Genomic DNA, 26,183 nt, shown 5'->3' with positions numbered 1-26,183 from the left:
TTGTGTGTCAACTATCGAGTTCCAAGTCAGGCTCCCTGCATGGAGCTTGCTTTTCCCTCTGCTTGTGTCTCTGCCTCTCTCTCTCTCTCTCTCTCTCTCTGTGTCTCATGAATAAATAAATAAAATCTTAAAAAAAATGACTAATAACAACAAAGGATACTATGAAATCTACATTTTAAGGCCTCTTATGTAGTCCTAAAGACATATTTTATTTTTATTTATTTATTTAAATTAAATTTAATTTTTTAAATTAATTAATTTATTTATTCATGAGACACACAGAGAGAGAGAGAGACAGAGAGGCAGAGACACAGGCAGGAGGAAAAGCAGGCTCCATGCTGGAAGCCTGTCGTAGGACTGGATCCTGGGTCTATTTATTTATTTGTGAGAGAGAACATGGGTTGGGGGTGGGGGGAGCGGGGGGAAAACAGAGCCCAATGCAGGGCTCCATCCCAGGATCCCAAGATTGTGACCTGAGCTGAAGGCAGGTGCTTAACTGACTGAGTCACTGAGGCGCCCTAAAGGCATATTTTAAGGGGATGATGCTTTGTATCTTTGATGTCTACTGAAACTAATTACCACATTTCAAGTTTTGTTGTTGGTTTGGGATGGGCAGTTGATAGCTTTGACTTCTGAACTATTGTCCACAATGGCAGCTATGAACAACTTATTACTATTTAAACTTAAATAAAATAAACTGATTTAAATAAAAATTAAATTAGAATTCCAGTTTTTGACTTCCATTTCTTTTTTTAAAAAAATATTTTATTTATTTATTCATTCATGAGAGACACACAGAGAGAGGCAGAGACACAGGCAGAGGGAGAAGCAAGCTCCACGCAGGGAGCCCGATGTGGGATGTAATCCTGGGACTCCAGGGTCACACCCTGGGCCAAAGGCAGACATTCAACTGCTAAGCCACCCAGGAATTCCCTTGACTTCCATTTCTGATCAAGATAGAGCACAGGGAACTGGATTTACCCTTCCACCTGATAATCAAACACAGCCAAAAACCTGACAAAATCTCTGAAAAACAGCTTTCAAGATAATGGACATCAAGCCATAAAAAACAGGGATCTCTGAGATGGAGGTGGGCCCCATAACTGATCCAGTTTATTTCCTTGAGAGAATTTCTTATGTTGAGGAACCCTTGCAGAGTCAGGTTGACTCCTTCGGTGGAGGAGACAGAGCTGGAGATAGCAAGGTGGCTCAAGTTTGCAGGACAGGTACTAGAGAAAAGGCAGCAAAACTATCAGTAACACTGTCTGATTTGGGCACAAAGCTGAGTATGTTCCTTGTTCCCACCGGCCTGCATAGTTAGAGGGTACTGAAGGGTTTCATTGCAGTAGCTGGGGGTAGTTAGTTCTAAGCTGAGCACTGTTCCGCTCTTACCCCGTAAATATTAAAACTAGAACCTAAGGATCAAACTACTTACAAGTAACTTAATTGCATCCCAGAACAAAGCTGAAGGATATGTATAGGAATTTTTTTAAACTCAGAAGCCTACAATTTAAAATTCAAAATGTCCAGTACCAGATTAAAAAAAAAAATCCCTGGGCATGCAAAGCAGCAGAAAAACATTCATAAATTGAAACTGATTCAGAACAGAATTATAAGACAAGGACATTATACTAATTATTGTGACTGCATTCTATATGTTCAGAAAGTTAGATGGAAACAGAAGATATAAAAACATAATGAGAAAATGAAAATGAAACTAGACAGGGTTAAAGACTGATTAGGCTGATTAGATATTGCAGAAGAAAATATTAGTGGCTTTTAAGAAGTGGCAATAGAAACTATCTGAAAGGAAACACAGAAATAAAAGAGAACTAAAAAATGAAGAAGAGGGGTGCCTGAGTGGCTTAGTGATTGAGCTTCTGTCTTTGGCTCAGGTCTTGATCCTGGGGTCCTGGGATCAAGTCCTGCAGGGAGTCTGCTTCTCTCTCTGCCTATGTTTCTGCCTCTCTCTCTCTGTGTCTTTCATGAATAAATAAATAAAATGTTTTTTTAAAATGGAGAAGAAACAGAACATCATGAAATGTAGCTTATGCTCAAACTTTGAAAAGGAGGGACAGAAAAAATTTTCAAAATTTTTATATTTTTCAAAAATATAATGGCTTAAAATTTTCCAAATTTGATAAATTCACAGTTCCATGAAGCTCAATCAATCTCAAGTAGGAGAAACCTGAAGAAAACTACACTAATGTTCATCATAATCAAATGGTTCAATATTAGTGATAAATAGAAAATGTCACCTCTCATACAAAGGATAGGAATGACAGAAAAAAAAAAAAGAGATTTATCCTTGGAAATAATGCACGTGAGAAGATAGTGGAAATTTTTTTTTTTAAGATTTATTTATTTATTTATTTATGATAGAGAAAGAGAGAGAGAGATGCAGAGACACAGGAGGAGGGAGAAGCAGGCTCCATGCCGGGAGCCCGATGTGGGACTCGATCCCGGGACTCCAGGATCGGGCCCTGGGCCAAAGGCAGGCGCTAAACCACTGAGCCACCCAGGGATTCCGATAGTGGAACATTTTTTAAGTACATTTTTAAGTACTGAAAACACTGTCAACTAGAATTCAATATTCAGTATAAACAAAAAAAATATATAAAAACAAAGCTAAGAGGAAGATTTTCAGATACACAAAACCTGAAAGAATTCATCACCAGCAGATCCATGCTACAAGAAATGTTAAAGGAAAAATTCAGGCAGAAGAAAAATGATACATCATGAAAATGTGAATTTGCACAAAGGAATAAAGAGTACAGGAAATGGAAATTGTGGCTACTTTGTTTATCATATGTAAATGATTCCTCAATAAAGCTTTATTTAAAAAAATTAGTTTTTCAGTCTCAGTCACATTTCAGGTACTTGATAGCTGCATGCCTAGTGGCTGTTTTATTGGAAAGCACACATACAGAGCATTTCCATCATCACAGAAATTCCTTTTTTAACAATTTATTTATTTACTTAAGTAATCTCTATGCCTAAGGTGGGGCATGAACCCACACATTGAGATCAAGAGTCACATCTCTTCTGACTGAGCCAGCCAGGAGCCCTCATCACAGAAAGTTCTACTGGATAGTGCTGTCTAAATGATATGGTGACCCAGTCAGGGTCCATTATGCTCAGAAAAGAAGGTAGGATTTTTCATAGGCTGATCCTGATATATATTTGAAATAAAAGGATATGAAACAGCATCATAAATTCTTAATAATGCAACTAGTAGATATATTAGAGAAGTAAATCAATTTAATTGATTTTTAATAATTATAGATATAAGTAGTATAATATATATAGGAAGATTCAGGTATCTTTAACTTAATGTATGACATTTATTTTTCCGTGGTAGTGGTTGAGGCTCTTCTATTTGTAACCTCCCCAAACCACCACCACTTGAATTGAGAGCACTACTACTAATGCAAAATACAAATTAAAGTTGCAAAAGGCAGGAGAAAACTTGTGAAGGCTCCATTATTATTTCTGTAATTAATTCAAATCAGGAGCAGTTTGCCATCTTAGGTCACTGTTCCTGATTTGAGGTCAAATTTTCCTCCCCTTACTGACACAGATAATTTTCCACTGAGGTCAAATTTTCCTCCCCTTACTTTCCTTATCTGATAGAAAGAGCTTAAAACAGCCTGACAAATTTCTTTGTTATCTCTCCTCACTGATGACATGAAAAATGATATATAAGTTATCCTACGTAAGCATGGCCTAAGGTAAAGGTCATTCTTAATGTTTATTTTAGAATGTCTCCTCACTCGCACAGAGAAGCCCAAACATTCTAGAATTCCCTTTCCTACTCCTGAGGGGGCTAGTACCTTAACTTCTTTCCAAGAGGATATTGCTAGCAGAATCCAGTTTGACAATTTGCATAGACTTGAAGAACATGGACTCTGAATTTTAGGTAATTCTAGTTGTGGGGAAGTAAAAACACACAAGGGCCTCCATTCCTATTCATTGCACTTATTAGTACATTTCTAAAACTAGACTGCAAGTTCTTCAAATAACCCTTTAGAGGAAAAAGAAAAAAAACAAACTACCATCTCTTTTGGCAACTTCCTCAGTCATGTTGGAGTACACGCAGAAAGCTTTAAAAGCCTTAAGAGATGGTCCAGGTGGCTCAGTGGTTGAGTCTGCCTTTGACTCAGAGCATAATCCTGGAGTCCAAGGATTGAGTCCCACATCGGGCATGGAGCCTGCTTCTCTGTCTGCCTATGTCTCTGCCTCTCTCTCTGTATCTCTCATGAATAAATAAATAAAATCTTTAAAAAGTGAGAGAGAGAGAGAGAGAGAAAATGTGTTCTTTCTCTATACCAGCGGCAACTTCTAATGTCCTCTTTCCCAGGTTCCTAGTCTTTCTTTCTTTCTTTTTTTCTTTCTTTCTTTTTTCTTTCTTTTTTTCTTTCTTTCTTTCTTTCTTTCTTTCTTTCTTTCTTTCTTTCTTTCTTTCTTCTTTCTCTTTCTTTCTTTCTTCCTTCCTTCCTTCCTTCCTTCCTTCCTTCCTTCCTTCCTTCCTTCCTTCCTTCCTTCTTTCTTTCTTTCTTCTTTCTTTCTTCTTCTTTTTCTCTTTCTTCTTTCTTCCTTTCTTCTTTCTAGATTTATTTACTTATTTCAGAGAGAAAGAGAGAAAGGGTGCACAGGGAGGAGGGGCAGAGGGAGAGGGAGAAAGAAACCTAAGCAGACTCCACGCTGAGTGTAGAGCCCAACTTGGGGCTCGATCTAACGACCCTGAGATCACAACCTGAGCCAAAACCAAGAGTCAGACCTTAACCAACTGTGCCACCCAGGTGCCCCATACCTGCACATTTCTGAGTCTCTTCTAGGCTGTGAAAATCTGTGAACAAAGTGACTTGTTTGGCCCTGCAATGACATTGTTTCAACTTTCCAAGCTCTCCAGATCTAATGATAATTGCTGATTAATGATTAATTTTTATGTTTCAGGTGCTGTATTAAATATGTTATCTGGTTTAATTCCCTTATAAACCTTGTGAGATAGCTCTATCATTCCTTTTTTGCACAAAAGGGAAGCTGAATTTCAGAGAGGGTTAAATAGATTACTCAAGTAGGTTAGAAGCCAGGCTATCTGGTTCCACATTTAACATTAGGCTAACCATTTATCCTGATGTTTATGCATAAACATCCCCTCGTAGCCACAGTTTCAGTTACCATGGTCAACTGCAACCATGAAGCAGATGCAACCAGAAGCAGATGATCCTCTGACATATCATCAGAAGGTCAATAGTAGCGTAATGTTAGGTCAAAATACCTGCATCATTCACTTCATTTCATCTAACTATGGTAGGTATTTTATCATCTCACATCATCACAAGAAGAATGGTGAGTATGGGGCAATAAGATATTTTGAGAGAAAGAGACCACGTTCACATAATTTTTTATCACAGTATAGTGTTATAATTATTCTACTTTATGGTTATTGTTGTTAATCTATTATAGATTAATTTTTAAATTAAGCTTTATCATAGTTATATATATATGTGTATGTATAGAAAAAAACATTATATATATAGGGTCCCCTACTATCTGTGATTTCAGGCTTCTACTGGGAATCTTGGAATGTATCCCCTGTGGATAAGTGGGGGCTACTGTATTCCTAATCTTTGTTACCAATCTTTGCTCCTGACCAAGGAAACTCTTAAAATTAATCTTTTTCTTAGTCTATGAAGACTTATAGAAATACAATGTAATATTTTGTGTAATGACACTAAGCTATATTTGGTAGACTATAGTTTCTTTTTGTAAGTTATCCTTCTAGAAATATCTATTAAATTATGTACTGCAAGATAGAAGTGATCATTTTTTGGGGGAAATAGAATGAGTCTTACTTGTGATGTGTAGTTAGTTGAAAGTAAATGGTTAGTAGCCCAGTTAACATAATAATTAGGTCAGCTTATATGTCATCATTTAAATGAAATTCAAACATAAAATGATAGCTGAGAATTTATGTTTGATTCAGGTTTTTAAAAAATATTTTATTTATTTATTCATGAGAGACACAGAAAGAGAGAGGCAGAGACACAGACAGAGGGAGAAGCAGGCTCCATGCAGGGAGCCTGACGTGGGACTCGATCCCAGGTCTCCAGGATCAGGCCCTGGGCTAAAGGCGATGCTAAACCACTGAGCCACCCGGGCTGCCCTGCTTAATTCAGTTTTGACATGTATTTAACAATCAAAGGGAATAAAACATGTAAAAATCCGGCTGGGTACATGACTGAGTTTTAATAGATTAGATATAAGATTCTATTTATATCATAAAAACAATGGTTGCTGCTAGTTTCATTTTAAAGTTTATTCTATTAAGAAATCCTGTTAGTTAATAATTAAACATCATGTTATTAATAATATTCCTATTGTCATTAGTAACAAAAAATACAATTGATTATAAAAAAAGATTTTTTTCTTTTAGGTACTCTGAGAGAATAAAATGCCATTCAGAAATATTTCTCAAAAGATAATTTTATTTATTTTTAAAAAGATTTTATTTATTTATTTGAGAGAGAGTGAGAGAGTGAGCGAGAGAGCATGAACAGGGCAGAGAGGCAGAGGGAGAGGGACAAGCAGACTTTTTGCTGAGTAGGGAGCCTGCTGTGCGGTTCAATCCTAGGAACCTGGGATCATGACCTGAGCTGGAGACAGATCCTTAACTGACTGAGCCATCCAAGCACCCCTCAAAAGGTAATTTTAAGGTAATCACCTCTAAAATTTAATTTTATAGAAATACTATAATTTAAAAATCAACCCATGGCCAGTTTCAATAAACCAAAAGATGGAGCATACTTTCAATTCCTTGGAATCCTCCTTAATGGTATTCCAGTTTAGAAATAAATTTAAATGATTAGAAATAAATGTGAATGCCCAGGTTATGAAGATCCCTTTGGATTACATATAAAAATCTATTTTCAATTGTTCACAGATTAAAATTGTCACTTACTGAGGATGCAACTCTGGGGTCTTATAGATGAAAAATAATTGAACTGCTGGATAAAATAGTTAACTATACTTGTCTCATTTGTTATCTGTGGTCCTGTTATCTTCAGTCATGGTTCAAACTGAGGCTTACTTCAAGGATCTATTTCATGAGACTTAAGCGTAAGAATGACTATTCTGATACTGACATCTTGAAATGGTTACAGCATTTAATTTAATTTTATTTATTTTTTTAAATTTTTATTTATTTATGATAGTCACAGAGAGAGAGAGAGAGAGGCAGAGACACAGGCAGAGGGAGAAGCAGGCTCCATGCACCGGGAGCCCGACGTGGGATTCGATCCCGGGTCTCCAGGATCGCGCCCTGGGCCAAAGGCAGGCGCCAAACCGCTGCGCCACCCAGGGATCCCTACAGCATTTAATTTTAAAAAGGCATTAATAGTAGGGGGAAATTGGCTATGCCAGGACAGCCTTATGAGAAGATTGGCTGAAGAGGAGGTAGACAGGGGCAATGGGCTAATTGGGTGATGGGCATTAAGGAGAGCACTTGTTATGAGAACCCTGGGTATTATAAGTCAGTGATGTATCACTAAATTTTATTCCTGAAACTAGTACTACACTATATGTTAACTAACTTGAATTGAAATAAAAACTTGGGGAAAAAAGATTAAGTAATGAATAACTTTCTTTTGATACAAAGTTAGTTAAAATCTACTCCTAATGAAAAAAAATGGCTGCTGCTAGTTTTTTATATAATCCCTCTAGTAGCAGTACCTATCTGATGGCAAACAATACAGGATTCAGCCTTAGAGGAGGCAAATAGAAGTATTCTTTTATTCCTTATGTTATTTTAAGATTGAACTACATATTGACCTTAGTAACAAGAAATGAAGTGGTATCCTGATTCTTTGCACAATAGAGCAGGCTGCAAAGAAAAGCTGAATCAGACTATACAGCAGGGAAAGAAAAGAAAGAGAGAGAGAAAGACATCTCTTACTTCATTATGAACTGAACCATGAAAATTGGTTATATAGTATTGGCTAAAATAAATTTAGGAAGGAAATTTTTAAAATGAGAATAAATTTGTGAAGTTACAGATGCTATGAAGTTTCATGCTACAAACCATTTCAAATTGCTGTCCATGAATGTCACCCTAATTCCCACCCCCAATAGCACATAAAACCATGCTGTTAGAGGTTTTGCTAACCTTGCAAAATTGCTTAATATAAAAATTTTAAATAATTAGTGTTGTAATAAGTGAAAATGCATAACTTATTTTTGTTTTGATGACTTCAAAATTTTTGAAATGATGATTTTTTATTATAAAATTAATTTCTTCACCACTCACACACTTCCCACCTATTTTAATTATGGTTTATGTCTCCCAACTAAAACAGTTATCTTGGAATACTCTCAGTGAGCTTCCTAATCATTTATTTGATCCTTTTCAGTGTATTGGTTTCCTTGGGCTACTGCAATAAATTACTACAAACTGGGTGGTTTAGTACAGAAACTTGTTTCCTCACAGTGTTGAAGGTCAGAATTCTAAAGTGAAGGTGTTGGCAGAGCCACACTATCTCCAGAGGTAACTAGGGAATATCTTTTATGCTCTTCCTAACTTCTGGTGGTTTTTGTCATCCTTGCAGTTCCTCACTTTGCAGTGGCATCACCAATCTCTGCCTCCATTGTCACGTAGCCTTCCACTTTGTGTGCTGTCTGCATATTTCTGTGTCTAAATCTCCCTCTTTCTAAGAACACCAATCACTGACTATTGACCCTACTCTAGTATAACCTAAACTTACCTTGATTATATCTGCAAAGGTCTTATTTCTAAATAAAGTCATATTCCCAGTTATGGGAGTTAGGACTTGGACATATTATTTTGGGAGACATAATTCAACCAACAATACTCAATCTTATTAAAAACTCCCTGTATCAGGAGGCCTGGGTGGTTCAACGGTTAAGCGTCTGCCTTCGGCTCAGATCCAAGAGTCTCAGGATCGGGTCCCACATCAAGTCCCACATTAGGCTCTCCACAGGGAGGCTGCTTCTCCCTCTGCCTGTGTTTCTGCCTCTCTCTTTCTGTGTCTCTTGTGTATAAATAAATAAAATTTTTTTAAAAAATAAAAAAATTAAAATCCCCTGTATCTTCTTTGATGCCTTTGACATTATTGATCTTTTTTCTTTGAAACTTCCCCTTCTTGTCTTTCATAATACTGAATTTTTCTTGTTCTTAATCTTCTCTCATCTTGTTTAGTTATGTCTTCTTAATGGTTTAATTTTCTGGTTGTTGTTTCCATATGACATTCCTGTATTTTTATCTTTAGTTCTTTCTCTCCCATGGTCTCAATCTCCATGCATTTAATAAGCATATACTGTTAACCACATGTACTTATGGTTGCTGGACACTGGCTATGAACAGAAAAATAATTATAGCTCATACTTGGGAACTTGAGGTAGGTAAAACAGAGGGACGCAGGTAAACATATTAATAAGTGTAACACTGAGTAGAAAAGGAACATAAATAATGCAATAAGAAAGCCTTCAAAATAAAGATACTCTAACTGAATTTTGGAAAAATGAGTAAGCGTTCAACAGGATAGTTTTCATGAATTTCTACTATACTTTTCTTGGTAGAAGGGTTTTAATTATGAGGTACATTTAAACATATATAGAAGAATATTCATATTACTATTTCTCCTTGTGCTAACATTTAATAAATTTTGGGGGGGATAGTTTTCAATTTATAGAAATGTTGCAAATATAGTGTATAGAATCCCTGGATATTTTTGTTCAGTTTCCCTTATGGTTAATATTTTACATTACTATGGTACATTTATCACAGCTAATGAACCAATCCTGAGACACTGTAATTAACCAAACTCTATGCTTTACTCAGATTTCCTTAGTTTTTATCCAATGTCTCTTTTCTTTACCAAAATCCAACCTTGAAATGGATGGTTGGCAGGATTGTTGTATCAGGTCCTTGGCCTGCGATACAGGAGCTGTCATACTGGGGAAGGCCACAGGAAACTCCCACCACTATTCACCCTCTATTTTGGTCAACACAGATCCAGAGTATCATATTACATTTAGTCATTATGTCTTCTTAGATTCATCTAGACTATGATAGTTTCTTAGATTTTCCTTGTTTCTTTGACAATTTTGATCAGCGATTTTGAAGAAAGTCCTTAAGTTGGAGTTTGAAGTTTTTTTCATTATTTTATTGAGGTTACATTTTTGTGGAGGAAGATCACAGAAAGGATGTGTCATTTTCATTACATCATATCAAAGTTACATATTATCAACATGACATCATTGATAATGTTAACCTGAATTACCTAGATGAAGTGCTGTTTGTTGGGAATTAAGAATTAAGCTCCACTTCCTTATGGGGAGTATTTATATAAATTATTTAGAATTCTTCAGTATGGAAATATGTTTCTTTACTCCCATTTATTTATTCAATCATTTATGAGATCAGTATGAATTTCTGGATGTCTATAATCCAGTGATAATCCTGTATGCCAACCTAAAAACGTGAAACCAGTTCAAAAAGAAAGAATTTATTTTACTTTAATTTACTTTTATTTGGGATCAAAGAGTTGTAATTTGGGGTACACAGATTTAGGTAGAAATTCAATAGTGTCATGATTACGGGAGGTGGACTCAGTTTTTTTTATGGGGAAAAGGAGGAGGATTAGATAAATTGTTTTTAAGAAGAGTTCATTGGTGCTGAGAAGCAAGGCTATATTTGTACTTCCTTGATTGGTCAGGCGAAGTGATCACCAGTTAAAAGTTCACTTTTATCAGTCTTCTCAAATAGGATTATTTGCTTTCCTGTTGCCTTCTTGGAATGCTGGCAATTTAGCCCAATTCAAAGGTTCAGAAAATGAGACATGCAAGGCGTTTTTTCTGAAATGGCTACTCTGGTTCCATTTTAAATGGCTCTACTTATGTTTTATGTTCATGAATACTATATTACTTATTTTGCTTTTCAAATTGGCCCAACTTTGGCCATTTTGTCCTTTTATTAGAGGACAGTATTAGAAACCAAGATCTGGATGCTGACATGCTTGTTGTTCCTGGGGTTATTGCTTCTGGGCTCTCTCAGCCAGCAGAGCTAAGAAATATATGCATAAACACCATTCTATGTATATACACATATTTCCTTTCTATCTGTATCTACATGTTCAGACCAGTGGCTCTGACTCTAACCCAGTACTAGATAGTTCATTTTAGTCTCCTTCCTTGCTTATCCATAACCTCCCTTTCTAACACTAAGAAGCTTGGTTCCAACCATTTGAACACTGATTTATTTTTGTTTAATTCCAGTATATATGTATAGTATTTTCAGATTTATCAATCCACACCCACATGAGAAATAACTTCATCAACTGCAGCACTACTTATGTACAGTTCCTTTGCCTTTAGTCTTACAGTTCCAATAATTTCTAAAGTTTAAATAACTTTTTATTAAAGGTCAATACCCTTTTTCCTTCTCCCTTCAGTGACATTGTATCATGCACTAATTTACACAGATAATACAGTTAATTTATAATACATTTAATGCAGTTAATTCTTTTGTAACATTTTGCATTCCGTCCTGAGATACTTCAGCCTCCTAACTGATTTTTAAAATTTTTGAATAAACTAATTTTTACTTTTTTGTGCTGTAAAGTTTTATGAGTTCGACAAATGCATAATGTCATGTATCCACACCACTCTAGTACCATACAAAAGTTTCACTGCCCTAGAAAAAAGTCTAGGTAATTCACTTAATCAAATTGTGAATTTCTGACTCATTAATTTTTATTAGCTGTCTCCCTCTTTCTTACTATCTTGGCTAATGCCCTGAATTACCTGTCTTCTAGACTGTTATGGAGGCTGGGAGAAGAGGTGAATATAACAGAGAAACATTCACTTTGTTATCATATAAGGAATCCTAGCTCTGCAAAATTACTTTTCTTTCAAGTTCTATTTCTTAATGCCTCAATGGGCTTTTTCAAAGAAACAAATCTGTCTAGAGTTTAACACATGTATAATAAACTTGCCACAGTATTCACATTTTATACACATTATTTATTTATCTTAAATAATTTTGTCACAACATTAATATAATTGTGGCTAAAGTGTCATGTCCTGATGTCAACAGAAATTCTTTCAATGTTTCATCATTAAAGATCAAATTTTCATCTCTTCCTATTTAAGTCACTTTCTTAAATAAGACAAATTACTGTAAATTTTGCCAAATATCTTTTTTATGATATATGGCAACATCAGGTGGGCTTTTCTTTTTGGGTTATTACTATAGTTATGTGAAGAGACTCTCCAAATTGAGGCATCAATAACTGGTTAACAATAATAGACATCTCAAACCTAACATATATAAAACAAAATTCTTAATTCGTCATTCCAGGCGATCCCTGGGTGGTTCAGCGGTTTAGTGCCTGCCTTCGGCCCAGGGCGTGATCCTGGAGTCCCAGGATGGAGTCCCACATCGGGCTCCCTGCATGGAGCCTGCTTCTCCCTCTGCCTGTGTCTCTGTCTCTCTCTGTCTCTGTCTCTGTCTCCCTCTGTGTCTCTTGTCTCTCATGAATAAATATAAAATCTTAAAAAAAAATTCATCATTCCATCTCCCAAACACCCTACTCTGCTCTTGTCTTCCCATCTTAATGAATGTTAATCAGTTGCTCAGGTCCAAAATCAAGGGGTCATTTCAATTTCTCATTTTCTTTTTTATACCACAGCTAATGCATCATAAGACATGTTTATCCTATCCCCCAAATATATCCCAAATCCATCCCCTTTCACCTATCCCCTTAGGCTGCCTCATTTTCCTACAGAGCTCATATATACTTACATACATAAGTTTCCACTATATTGGTATATTCACTGGCCAGTTTTGGTGCTTCTTCTCTGTAATACCTATTCATTAGTTTGCCCATCTAAAAAAATAAGTTGTATATCTCTTCTATTTTTGATTTGTAGGTTTTTTTTTTTTTTTAAGATTTTATTTATTCATTCACGAGAGACACAGAGAGAGAGGCAGAGACATAGGCAAGAGGGAGAAGACGCTCCTAACAGGGAGCCTATTGTGGGATCTGATCCCTGGACCCAATCCCCGACTTGATCCCTGGACCTGGGATCATGCCCTGAGCTGAAGGCAGATACTCTACCACTGAACCACCCAGGTGTCCCTGTGGGAATTCTTTATAAGATGTTAACATATTACACCTTTCTTATACCTCTGAATTTTTGATATTTCATATTTTTGGAGTGCTTTGCTCAATAGAAATTTTAATTTTAATGTAGTTTAAATTACCTAATGATTGTAGTTTAGGGCTTTTTTTGTTTGTACAAGAAGTAATTCCTTACAATGGAGGCACAGTGATTCTATATTTTCTTGTAAAAGTTTCAAAATATTCTTTTCATATTTATATCTATCTAGAATTGAGTTTCTGTAGATAGTGTGAAATAAAATCCAAATGATTTTTTCCAATATAGATAATTTTCTTAACATCATTTATGTACAAGATATTCCTTTTTACATTGATGGACAATGTCACCTTCATTATATCATATTTTCATACATAAACAGTCACAAGCTGGACTCTGAATTTTAGCCCAGTGATAAATTTTTGTTTTCCACTGGCATACCATACTTATTTAGTCATCATAACTTTCTGATAGATCTTGATATTAGATAAAACAATTTCCCCACTTTATTCTAGAATATTCTAGAATCTTTGCTTTTCTAATAATTTGAATCTGCTTGAGTCAGTTGTTAGGAAATTTAGTGAAACTACACTTAACATATAGATCAATTTACATTTTTTTTATTTCTGCAAATATGGTATAACCTCCCTTTTGGTTTCCTTAAATTCTTCCAATAAAATGTAATCATTTTATGTATATAGGTCTTTTCTTTTCTTAAAGTCATGCATTGCTAATTTATGTAATTTTTAAAATTACATTTTCTAAATCTGTCTGCTGCATTGGCACAGAGTTTTAGAACAACATTGATAAAAGCTGAGTAGAGAAAATTCTTTTTTCTTTTGTTCTGATGGTGAAGAGAATGGTATCAATATGTTTTCATTAAGAATGTTTGCTACATTCCTACTTTGAGGAAGCTTTCATATACTTCTGTTTTATGACTTTTTCTACCCATTAATGGGTGTTACATTTTATCCCTTTTTTCTTCATTTATCGAGTTTATTACACAGTTTTCTGCCTTTTATCTGGTACATCTATACAAATTTTAAAAATTCTAGAATATCAACACAATCTTACATTACTCGAATAAATTCAAATTACTCCTGCTATGGTAACTTTATTTATTTATTTATTTTTTTTGGTAACTTTAATTTATATAGCTGAATTGGTTTGCTTTTTTAGTTTTGTTTTATTTGCATTTATTTTCACAATTGACATAAGCCTATAATATCTCTTTATTGTAGTACCCAGACCTAATTTAGATAGTAAGTTATACTGGCTTTTTATTTTTTATTTATTTTATTTTTAAAAAAATTTTTAATTTATTTATGATAGTCACAGAGAGAGAGAGAGGCAGAGACACAGGCAGAGGGAGAAGCAGGCTCCATGCACCAGGAGCCGACGTGGGATTCGATCCTGGGTCTCCAGGATCGCGCCCTGGGCCAAAGGCAGGCGCCAAACCACTGCGCCACCCAGGGATCCCTATACTGGCTTTTTAAAGTGAATATTGGAATTGTCCCTTTTTTGTATTCTCAGAGAAACTTTGCATAAAATTGGAATTATCTATTCCTTGAAAGTGGGGTATAATTTGCTCTAAAATCACCTGGACTTTGTTTTTTTTATACTGGTTGAGTTTTAACTGCAGATTCAAATATCTTAATAGGTATTGGACCATTGTGGCTTCCTCTTGATTCTTGGTTCAGTTTTATCAATTTTGGTTATTTTTGTAAATTTGCTCTCAGAAATGTTTATATACTACTGTCATCATATCAGTTGTAGCTGTAACTGTCGTTATGTCCCTTTTTTCACTCTCAACATTGCATATGTGTGCTCTCTTTTTATTTGATCAATATTGTCAGAAGGTAGTGAATTACACAAATCTTTGCCAAAATACAACTTTGTCTTTTAAGAAAAATGCTTGTTTCAGTATGATTTGTAGGCAGTAAAATTCATTCCATTTTAGTAGACAGTTCAATGAATTTTGGGAAATACTGTCATATAACTACCACTACAATCAAGAGAATATTTCTACTACCAAAAGTGTTTCTTAGTGTCCTTTTGTGTTCAGTATCCTTTCATTTCCATTCTTTCTCAAATATTAACTTCATTACTGTCCTATAGCTTTCCCTTTGCCTGAATTTCCTATAAATAGAATTATAATATATGGGGCATTCCTGAGTGGCTCAGCGGTTTAGCTCCTGCCTTTGGCCCGGGGCATGATCCTGGAGTCCCAGGATTGAGTCCCACAAGGGGCTCCCTGCATGGAGCCTGCTTCTCCCTCTGCCTGTGTCTCTGCCTCTCTCTTTCTGTGTGTCTCTCATGAATAAATAAATAAAATATTTTTTTTTTAAAAAGAATTATAATATATGTGATCATTTGTTTCAATTTTTTTCACTTAGAAAAATGACTTTGTGATTCATCCATGGAATTAAAACCATGCCCTATAAGGCTAATGAGGTTAAAACTAGCAGAAAGTTTAAAGCTCTTGTTTTTCAGAAAACTGTTTTCCCCCAATCAGCTGTTGTATTTTTTCAGTGCCCGCTAACAAACCCAATGGCTATCTCTACAGAAGCCTGGATTCAGGGTCACCTGATATGGTTCCAACTGTACACCAGCAAGGTCCCACATTTTATCCAAGATAATGAGTCCAAGACTCCAGCCAGTTTGTATCAGCTCTCAGAGCAGGCCTATAGTAACTTCTCCTTGTCCTGTGATAACCTCCTAATGTCAGGGGCTGGATTTTGTCTCCTTCTGGTGTTATGTCTCCATCCCAAAATAAACATAAGATGTATGTTACATCTATATTTGTTCAATGCACATGCTCCATCTTCCCTCATGAATAGTTCTAAGTTTCCTTGCTCTTTTCATTCATATATATGTAATCTCCTACAGTAAATTTCCCCTTTTAAAGCTCTGCTCCTTAACCTGGAATCTCAGAGGTGATCTTTGGACATCTACAGCTGTTTCCCCAGGTTGCTGGCCTCTCAAGTAAAGCAACCTTTCCTTTCCAATCAATACTGTCTCTAGTATTGACTTTTTCAGAGGTGAGCATCAGAGCTGGAGTTTTAGTAACAATATTGCATAGACCAGTAGTTCATTTATTTTTATTACTGAGTAGCATTTAAGTGTATGGATGTATTACAACATGTTTTTCACTTCCCAGTTGATGAACATTTAGGTTATTTCCTGTTTCCAGAGATTATTAATAAAACTGCTATAATCATTTGTATACGGGTCTTTATATGGACATAAGAACTTTTTCTTGGGTAAATACCTAGGGGTGGAATTGCTGGTTCCTATCATAAGTGTTTGCTTAAGTTTGTGAGAATCTGCTAAATTGTTTAAAAAATAGCTGTATAGTTATGAAAGTACTTGTTGCTCTACATTCTCACCAGTTTTTGATATTATCAGTCAGGGTATAAGTTGAAGTTTTAAATAGGTTTGTCAGAGTAAGCCTTGCTGAAAAAAAAAAAAACATTTGAGCAAGACTTAAAGGAGGGAGAAAAAGTCATATATATGTCTGGGCAGAAAAAACACGGTGTACCCTGAAGCAAGAATGTGGAGGAAAACAGTAGTAAGACATACATTCAGAGAAGGTACAATACTTCTGGGACCTTAAAGATCTCAATAATAATATTTACTTTTACTCTGAGTAAATGGGGATTTTTTGTAGCATCTTAAGCAGTGGAAAAGAATGGCATTATCAAACTTTTATATTTTTAAGGATTTCTCTGGCTGTTGCGTTGAGAACAGGCTATGGCGGATCAAGAAAAGAAGTAGAGAAAGCCATAAACTGAGCACTAATTGTAGTGTAGATCAGACCAGAATGCTAGCACCAGAAATCATGAGAAGGTTTTAAGGTAAACAAAGATCAAATTCCTGGTAGAACAGTTATAGTGGGTAATTGGAAAATAGGACAAAAATGCTCTATAGTTTTTTGGCCTCAACCGAAATGTTGGATTTATCCTTAAAAAAAAAAAAAAAGCATTGGATTTGGTAACATTAGAATCATTGATGTTCTTGACCAAAATAATTTTTGGTGGTTTGGAAAGAGTAAAATCTTCCTGGAGTGGGGTTAAAAAATGAAATGATGATGTTGAATATTGTCCATGTCCTTTGCTATAAATAGGACATAAATAGATAACACTTCAGGTAAGAAGGCATGAAATTAAAGTTTTGTTTTTGTTTCTTCTTTTTATAAAAATCAGGAGATATATGCTGGGAGGGATGACCCAGTATATTGTAGAACATAATGGAATAAAAGCGATGTTCTTAAAGGAAAGACCAGATGGAATTGACTCTGCAATTAAAAGGATTGTTGTAGAGTAAAATTCAGGAGACTTCTTGTGATTTACTACTTCTCTGCTTGCAGATCTACTCCCAACTTCCTAATAAATCCCATGCTATATACATACTATAAGGCACTAGTGGTATTTGTTTGCCACTCCCTTGCTTGATAGTTGCCTCTTAACATGGGTCATGCTCCACTTGTCCTATGTCCTATGTCATGTCCTGGTGCCATGTTCTTTTGGAAGCAAGAGTTTAATTGGACTAAACTGAAGTTTTCCCACCTGGAGGCAATGACAGGTTACAGGAAGAACAGTTATCCGGTAGCCAGTAATCAAGACTGGGCAGGTGTCACCAACCATGGTCTTTCAGAGAAATCGCTGAGAATTCTATCAGAATTTAGAAGGATGCAGGACAGTCATGGGGTTCACTGACTCAGCATCTTAGCAAGACTTCAGAAATGCCTGGTGCTGTTCCCAGAAAGAATGGAAAAAAGCATAAGAGTTTGTTTACCTCTAAAATCCCCAAAGCAAATAGGTCATTTGAAAAAGAGTTGGATTTATACAAAAAGAAAACCCCAACTTTAAGATGGGGCAGCCAGAGAAGACAAATCCAGGTCCTTTGGGATCTGGAGGAAAACTGTAGAAAGATATATGCTTTATAGCTGAAGGCCAAGAAACTGATAAATTGAGAGACAAGTGCATCTACAGCAGCCAAGCAGATAGGAAGATGCCAAAAACTGGACTGACCCTCAAAAAATTAAAGAGGGATTAAGTAGGGATAAGAATCAGTTATAGGAGCTGATCCCCTACTTGCCTCCCAGGAGAAGACTCCAAATAATCTTGAATTTGCCAGATACCAGATTTGACATGGTTATTATTTTAGATTTTGTGTCTGAACTGTACTTGCTGTTTTTTTGCTAGCCAATATAGTTGATTTAAAATAAGAAAAATAGATTTTATTTTACTATCATTTCTTACTCTGAGTTCTTTTATGTAGATTCTAGCTTCTGATTTATATTATATTTCTTTTGCCTAAGGAAAAATCTGTTAGAATTTCTTATAAGGCAGGTCTACTAATGATGAAGTCACTCAGGTTTTTTTTTTTTCCTGGGAAAAATGTATATCTCTATTTCACTTTTGAAAATCAATTTTGCTAGACATAAAATTCTAGATGTAGATTGTTCTTTCAATACTTTATTTCAGGGAATCCCTGGGTGGCTTGGCATTTAGTGCCTGCCTTCGGCCCAGGGCGTAATCCTGGAGTTCATGGATCGAGTCTCACGTTGAGCTCCCTATGTGGAGCCTGCTTCTCCCTCTGCCTCTATCTCTACCTCTCTCTCTCTGTGTCTCTCATGAATAAATAAATAAAATCTTAAAAAACAATACTTTATTTCATTTCACTTTCTTCTTGCTTTTGTAGTTTCTGATGAAAAGTTGGCCATAATTCTTATCCTTGTTCCTCTAATAGATAAGGTGATTTCGTCTATATATGTTTAATATTTTAATATTACATTTAATATTAATATTTTGTATTTATTGGGTCTTTGGTTTTCTGAAGTTTGGATATGATGTCCTTAGGAGTACTTTTTGCAATTTATTCTGCTTGGTGTCATTTAAGTTCCCTGGATCTGTGGTTTGGAGTCTATCAATTTTTGGAAATTCTTGGCTATTATTATTTCAAATATTTCTTCTGTTTTTTTTTTTGTTTCTTCTCCTTCTGATATTCTAATTACACATATTTTACTCCTTTTGAAATTTTTCTAGAGTTCTTAGAGGTTCTGTTTTATTATTATTATTTTCTCTTTGAATTTTAGTTTGGAAACTTTGTTGACTTATCTACTACTCACTGGTTCTTTCTTTGGCCATGTTCAGCCTACTGATGAGACCACTAAAGGCATTTTTTTTATTTCAGTTACTGTGTTTCTGATTTCTAACATTTCCTTTAGATTCTTTCTCAGAATATTTATCTTCTTGCTTCCATCTGTTTTTGCATGTTGCCTACTTTTTTCCCACTGAAGCTCTTAACATTTAAAAAAATGTTTTGAGGTACAGTTGACAAACCCTTAACATGTTACTCATAGTTATTTTAAATATTCTGTCTGATAATTCCAACAACTATGGCATAGCTGATGTTTGTTCTGTCTCTTCAGACTGTTTTTTTTGTTGTCTTTTCATATATCTGGTAGTTTTTTGTCGAATGCCACACAAGTTATATCAGATATTAGGAACCGAAATACGTAGGTGTCTACAGTGGGGATGTATGTGAGCTGAGTAGGAGCTGGGCTTTGTTTCATGTTTGTTGAAGGTATAGGTGCCTGAAAATTCAAATATCTGTAGCGTCCTTACTTTTGCCTCCTTTTTGAACTTTGAGGTTCCCTACATACTCTTCCTCAGAAAAAGACTGTGTCTTGCAGCTTTTTCATCTGTAATCAGGAGGAGCCCTGTTAGTGTGGTGGTAAGATATGAAGCAGGGAGGGAGCATTCTATAATCTTCAATTAAATTTCATTCTTATGGTGGACCTAGATCTTGGGCCTGTGACCTGAAGAGGGGGTTTATTTGTTTTTTGTTTTGTTTTGTTTTTTCAAATCTTCCTTCTCAAGATGAGACAGGAAGGGTTGATGGCCTGGAGTGAGAGGAATGTCTTTTCCCAGGACTCTGGGACAAGTCTCTGGTAGTCCAGCAACTTGTCAAAATTATTATTTAAACCCAACCAGTTATAGCTTCAGTGACTTTTGGTCTGGATAAACAGGTCTGGGCCATGCCTGTCTAGATTTATCCCTTACCAGACGTGAGGGGTGGTGGTTTGCTTGCAAATCCACTCTTTGTTGGGTTCAAGAAGTCATTGATTTTCAAATTGTCCTGCTTTTTCTTCTTGTAAGGGTAGAAGTTATGACTTGTTGAAGTTGAGAGTTCTCTATATGGTTGATAGGAATGTTACAACTGCTCAAATGCACAGGCATTTTATTTGGATGTAATCATTGGTGACCCCTGGCTCTGGCTTATAAAAAATGTCAGAGGAATAGTAAATAGGAATGATCATGTACTAAGGGATGCCTGCCTAGCTTGTACAACTGAAACCATGTTTTAGACTAGAAAAAACACACTAGGTGTTCTCACAGGAGAATTTGTGCAAGCAGACACACTGTTTCTAGTTATTTATAACTTTTACAGCCCTGACCAGGCAATGGAAGCCACTTCAAGCTACAAAAGCTTAGATGAGAAAGTGGCCATTATTGTTCCTATGCTGACATAACAGTGAATCTGAAGAGAAAACCAAGGCATGCTAATCATAAATCTTCAGTGGGTTGGACAAATCTTAGAACAATATTAACTCCCAAGGGATGTTCAGATTCTGTAACAATGGTGACTTTCAAAATGACTCTTCTGAGAAAAATTTTATGTCACATCATGAGCCATTCTAGCACAAATGAATATCACAGGTTGACCTTGAATGCAGTCAAAGCCCAAGGCACCATCAAGGTTATCATGTTGAGAAAAATTTGGACTATAACTCAAAGAAATGGTGTCATAGACTAAATTATGTCTGCCTCCAATTCAGAAGTCATAGCATTATTTAGATGCACTTCTTTATTCTTAATATTGTTTAATTCTATTCTCTTTTAGTGCTGATTAATCTTTTTTTAAAATAGATTTTGTTATTTTTTTAAATTTTTTAAAATTTATTTATGATAGTCACACACAGAGAGAGAGAGAAGAGAGAGGCAGAGACATAGGCAGAGGGAGAAGCAGGCTCCATGCACCAGGAGCCTGACATGGGATTCGATCCCGGGTCTCCAGGATAGCACCCTGGACCAAAGGCAGGTGCTAAACCGCTGCATCACCCAGGGATCCCAGTGCTGATTAATCTTATCAGAGGTCTATTAATTTTGTTAGTCATTTTAAAGAAATTAACTTTTAACCTTATTCATTCCTGTTTTTTCCAACTTCAATTTCTCCTTTTATTTTCACTATTTCCCTCTTACTTTTGTTGGATTTGTTATTGTTCTACTTTTAATTCTGTAAGATAGATATCTAATGAATTTTTAGCTCATTAACTTTTACACTTTTTTAACTCATTAACTTTTACACTTAAAAAAAATTTATTTATTTATTTATTTATTTATTTATTTATTTATGAGAGATACTGAGACATAGGCAAAGGGAGAAGCAGAATCTCTGGGGTCCCTCCCAGGACCCTGGGATCAAAACCTGAGCCAAAGGCCACCAAGGTGCCCCTGCACTATTTTTTTTTTAATGTAAGAATTTTAGGGTGTCCATTTGCTTTTGTTTTGCTTCAGCTCAACACTCTGATAGCTAGTATTTCCGTTATTCTATATTTCTATGTATTGCCTAATTTCAATAGTGATTTATTCTATGATCCATGAGTTGTGCGTGTTTGTTTTGTATTTCCAAATGTAGTTTTATTCTAGTTGTCTTTGATTATTGTAGTCTTCCTTCAGGCACTGTCATCAGGCACTGAAGTCCCTACGATGGCAATTATTTGTAAGTTTTAAAAACTATTTTTATGACATGGAACATCAGTATTTTCCATAAATATTTTATATGTGCATGAAAAATGTGTATTCTTCAACTGTTACAGTATAATATTCTATGCATATTATTGGTTCTAATTTGGTAATGGGCTGATCAAATCCTTCAAATTGCTTGCTATTTTTAAAATATGCTTATTTCATGAACTACTGAAAACTATGAAGACATAAGACAGAATGAAATACATTTGTTGATCTCTCCTTGCAGATCTGTTATTTTACTTTCTTCTCTCTCCCTGCCTCTTCCTTTCCTTTCTCCCTACCTCCTCTGTTGTTATATAGTTTTATACAGTTTACAATTTACAATTGACTGTTAAGTGAACATTTTGCCATTATGCACTGATGCTCTTTAATGCTGCTAATGTTTTGGAATGTAATAGAGTTTTGTTTCAGTTCAATTTGACAATTCTGTCTTTTAAGTGTGATTGATTGTGATTATCAATTGTGTTCATTATCTTCCCTATCATCTTATGATTTCCTATTTCTACACTTCTATTTTCTCTTTTCTTGACCTTGTTGTTTGTTTTTTTTCAATTTCAGTTTCTTACTCATTTTTCCTACTTCTATTTTTATTCCTTAAACTATTATCTTTAAATGTTATCATATAAATTTATAAACATAAAGTTAATCCATATTTTAGTTATCCTCTCAAAATATGGAACATTTTTATCCTTAGATCTGTTAATGCCTTTCCCAATATACATGCTGTTATTATCCAACATTTTCATCCTGTCCTTTTTTTTCTACTAAATAAAAATTATTACTATTAATATTATGCAGGCAATGTTTGTTTAAATTTACCTATAGATTTACCAATTTAACTACACCTTAATCCATCCCTTTGTTGTTACTTTATAGTGGCATGTATGGCTAACTTTATGTGTCAGCGTGACTAGGTTACAGGATGTCCACATATTTGGCTAAACATTATTTCTGAGTGTTTGTGAGGATGTTTCTGGATGAGATTATCATTTGAATTTGTCTATTTTTAGTAAATTCTTAGCTTTTTTTGTTTTTTTTTTGTTTTTTTGTTTTTTGTTTTTTTTTAAATTCTTAGCTTTTTATCTGAAAATAAATTTTTCTCATAATTTTTCTTTAATTATAGTATTCTTGAGTACTCAGTTAGAGGCTGACTTCTATTTTATCTTAGCAAAATGTAAAGAGAATATTCCTTTATCTTAGTTTCCATCTTTGCTTAAAAAGTTTCCTACAGCCTAGTCTTTGTTTGATTGGAGATTTGTCCTTTATCTCTGTCTGCTTTAAGATTTTCCTTTTGTCTTTGGTGTTCTTATGTTTTATTAATATATGTCTGTGTGGATTTTTATTTACTTATTTATATCCTTTCTGCATTCCCTACTTCCTATCTGTTTTTCATTTGTTCTGAAAAGTTCTCAGCCTTGATCTTTTCAAATGTGCTCTCCGTTTTATATATTCTCTTTCTGGGACTCAGGTGAGAGATTTATGATGCCTTCTCCATATATGCTCTATTTCTCTTTTATATGTGCTGCATTCTGGATTATTTAGACTTACAGACTTATATTATGTGACTGATAATTTCAATATCTAAAGTTCATATAGTTATCAGTTCTTTGGTTTTTGTTTTTGCTCTGTTTTATTACTTCTGAAGGCAAGATTCTGTGTGTGTTTGATGATCTTTGATTGTCAACTGATATTTTCTTTATATGTAAGAATACTGATGGTCTATTTGTTTTTTTTGTAAGAGAGAATATTTTCATTTAATTCTGCCAAGTTCCAGAAGTCAATACTGTGCTATGGAAAGTTTCAGATAGCTCCAAGTGTCCCAAGAGGTAGATAAAGTGGTGGTAAAAAAATAAACCTGGAATTTTAATGGCTTACGATGGTATTCCTAATTGTTTTTATATATGAAAATACAGATATGCAAAATGCAGGCATACAAAATATAATATTTATATATGAAGTTTAGAAAAATACAAAAACATTCAAACAAATTTTATATTTTATAAATATGTTTATATAACATATTTGTTTATACTATTTCTCACTCATGCTGTTTTTGCTTTTAATGGGTAATCCATGGATGACAGTATATCTTGTTCTTACCTCAAGATCTAGGTCATCTGGAATGCTGCTAGTCACCAAGAAAAGGGGAAAGTTATCTAGCTAATTGTATATAATTTCTGAAAGCTTCCATCCAGAGATCACACAAATCACTTCAACTCTTATTTAATTTTTCAAAGCAGGTTCCATGCATGTATTTAATATAAAAAACTGAAATGTGCTTCCAGCATCCTCCTTCCATTACTTTCTGATTTTGTTATGTTTAACATTTATTCTATGGTTCTAACATTTACACTGAATTTCATAACTAATTTTTCCATTTTCTTCAAATCTCAGTTTTATATCTAAGTGGATTTCTTTTTTTACCACCAGTACTCTCCAACTGTGGCTTCTCAGTTATTGAGATCTTAATTTTGATTCATCTTTTTTTTTTCCACTTGCATTTCATAATCAAATTTTTAAGACAGGCTCTTGGACTCTATTCCATGATTTCTTGCATATTCATGAATTTATTTCTTTTATACTAAAATGTCAACTTAACTGAATATAAAAAGTCTTGAGTCACGCTTTTTTCATACGTACTTCATAAATTCTTCACTCATTTTTAACACAGGATTATGTGCAAATGTCTAATGTCATTCATATTTTTCTTTTTTGCATAATTTGTCCGCTGGATGTCTCTAGGATGCTTTTAATTTTTAAAACCAATTTAAATCTAATTTTATCTTTTTCAGTTAAAATCTGCTGTGCTTTTTAATGTCATATAGTTCGGAGATATGGAAAATTCAGTAGCCTTTACCTTTACAACCTCTACCAATTTCATCTCCCGGGCTTGTTTTTCTGTTCATTTAAGAAATCTAAATATTTATCGGATTGTAACAAAGATACAGAAAATGTGCATATCATGTCTAAAGTGAATTAATTTTATTTTTTATTTTTATTTTAAAAAATTTTTATTGGAGTTCAATTTATCAACATATAGCATAACACCCAGTGCATCCTGTCAAGTGTCCCCCTCAGTGAATTAATTTTATAAATGTGGATACACCAATGTGAATAGTATATGGATAAAAAACAGCATAATACCAGCATTCTGGAGGTTCCTTCATGCTGCATACCAGCTGTTCTTTCTCCAAGTAGTGATCATTCTTCTGACTTTTTTTTTTTTTTTTAAGATTTCATTTATTTGAGAAAGAGAGAGACAGAGAGAGAGAGAGAGAGAGAGAGAGAGAGAGAGAGAGGGCTCTAGCAGAAGAACCTGCAGGCAGAGAGAAAGGAAGAAGCAGGCTCCCTGCTCCCCAATGCAGGGTTCAATCTGAGAGCCTGGAATCATGATCTGAGCTGAAGGCAGATGCTTAACCTACTGAGCTACCAAAGCTCCCCTATTTTCCTGACTTCTAAGAGCTAAAAAGTATTCCTTATTTTTTTTTAAAAACGGAAAACAAAATAAAATTTTGTTTGGTAAATAAAATTTCACATAGACACAAAGAAAGATGGAAGGTAACATAAAGTTTATACAGTTTTTACCAATAAAAGCAGTTGTTTACAGATAGCATAATGTCAAGTGAAAAGAGGCATGTATATTTTCAACAATCACATTTGAATAAAATTTTTGAGCAATTTGAAAGTAGACAAAATTTCTATGCCTGAAGCTATCCATGATTGTACTTCTGTGAAAACGATGGTTAAGTTTTGATTCATTCTCATATTTTAATAATACTTTTTTTTAAACCTTAGGTTAGTGATGATAAGCCTATTTAGCAAGGTCTTTGGGAAAAACTTTGAATTTAAGTATTGCATACAAGTAAGCATGAATCATAATCACACAGGCCCATTAAAGTATTAAACAAAAAAACTACCAGCATACTTGAAGTCCCTCTTCACTATCCTGACTTCTAATACCAGATAGTTTTTGTATACTATATAAATGGTATCATACACTATTTTTTTGTGGCTTCTTTCACTCAACTTTATATTTGTGAGATTCATCCTCATTGTTATGGCTAGTTATACTTTGTTCTTTTTCATTGCTGTCTCATATTTTATTGTGTGACTAAACCCCAGTTTATCCATTCAACCATTACTAGGTATTTGGGCTTTTTTTTGGCTATTACAAATAGTGTTGCT

The 26,183-nt window shown here is 34.7% G+C and overlaps 1 protein-coding gene across 2 annotated transcripts in view; it reads left to right on the top strand.

The window, feature by feature from the left end:
- Positions 1-6,663: 6,663 nt before the first annotated feature.
- KCNT2 (potassium sodium-activated channel subfamily T member 2) overlaps positions 6,664-26,183 on the top strand; it is a 409,501-nt gene continuing 389,981 nt past the window's right edge. The window contains exon 1 of one of the 2 annotated variants that reach the window (XM_041774257.1): positions 6,664-6,708. The gene's annotated coding sequence lies outside the window, so the exon portion shown is untranslated. Of the gene's footprint in view, positions 6,720-26,183 lie in introns of both variants that reach the window. The other variant, XM_041774258.1, reaches the window with a different exon arrangement.

The sequence above is a fragment of the Vulpes lagopus genome, chromosome 11, assembly GCF_018345385.1.
Source record: "Vulpes lagopus strain Blue_001 chromosome 11, ASM1834538v1, whole genome shotgun sequence".
Taxonomy (NCBI): Eukaryota; Metazoa; Chordata; class Mammalia; order Carnivora; family Canidae; genus Vulpes; species Vulpes lagopus.
This window is presented reverse-complemented; position numbering and strand designations above follow the sequence as displayed.